The sequence below is a fragment of the Mus caroli genome, unplaced genomic scaffold (assembly GCF_978045245.1).
Source record: "Mus caroli unplaced genomic scaffold, Mus_caroli_1 scaffold_8, whole genome shotgun sequence".
Lineage (NCBI taxonomy): Eukaryota > Metazoa > Chordata > Mammalia > Rodentia > Muridae > Mus > Mus caroli.
The window spans coordinates 2,798,945-2,799,941 of NW_028227263.1; positions in this window are offsets into that span (position 1 = coordinate 2,798,945).

Sequence of the window (997 nt, forward strand, 5' to 3'; positions counted from 1 at the left end):
GGTGGGGACACCTTGTTTTGCTGAGCTTCCTCCTGCCCCAATCCAGAGGTTGTTGGGAACTCCTAGGCTGAAGTGAAACGGGGGGGGGGGGTCCCACAACTGCAAGAGCCAAGTTCTCACTCTCACTCCTAGGAGCCAACCTGGGAGGCCCTGGTTCTGGGCTATAGCAGGAAAGTAAGAGACACAGAGTTTGAGAATTTGCCCTACTAACCCCCAACAATACCCCAAAGTGCTGCACCCCCAGTACATTCTTTTGAATTCCGCGGACAGGAGTCAGACCCTCCTAGTGATCTTTTGAATTTTCACTGTCCAACCTCCTAGGTTCAATGGGCAAACTCCTATAGGTCTGGTCTGTGCTGGAGACCCAATGGTGCACCCTAATTTTTTCGGGCTTGACCCACTAAATCAGCAGTTCTCAACCTGTGGGTAGCAATCATCAAAATGCTCATTGTTTCCAATGGGTCTTAGGAACTGAGACACACTTATAGTTATGATGTAGCAATAAAAATATTATGGTGGGGGTAGGTCTCAAAAACATAAGGAACTTTATTAAAATGTCATAGCATAAGGAATGTTGAGAACTACTGCACTAAGTATTATACAATGTTTGACTGATGAACTGAAACTAGTCAAGACCAGCCCTGAAAAGCTAGCTAAAGGTCCAGTGGCTAGCAGAGGCATGGGAAGGTAACTCACTCCAGGTATTCACACACACCCTGAGAGAGTTATTGGATTTGCACATGGAAGCATGAACAGAGGCAAATGGATGCACAGAGCCCCGCGCACCCATCACACAGCAGTCTCTGGTCTAGTAGCCAAACTGCACCCCCCGCGCACTACCCACCCCCCACCACATACACAGAGCAAGGTGTCCCAGTGGTTGGGCACATTGCATTGCTCCATGCACAGCTGCTGCTGGTACCCACAAAGACTAAGAGAAAACACTGCTCCTCGGGGCCCTGGGGATACTCCCCCATGGCAGGGAAGAAGACGGTGG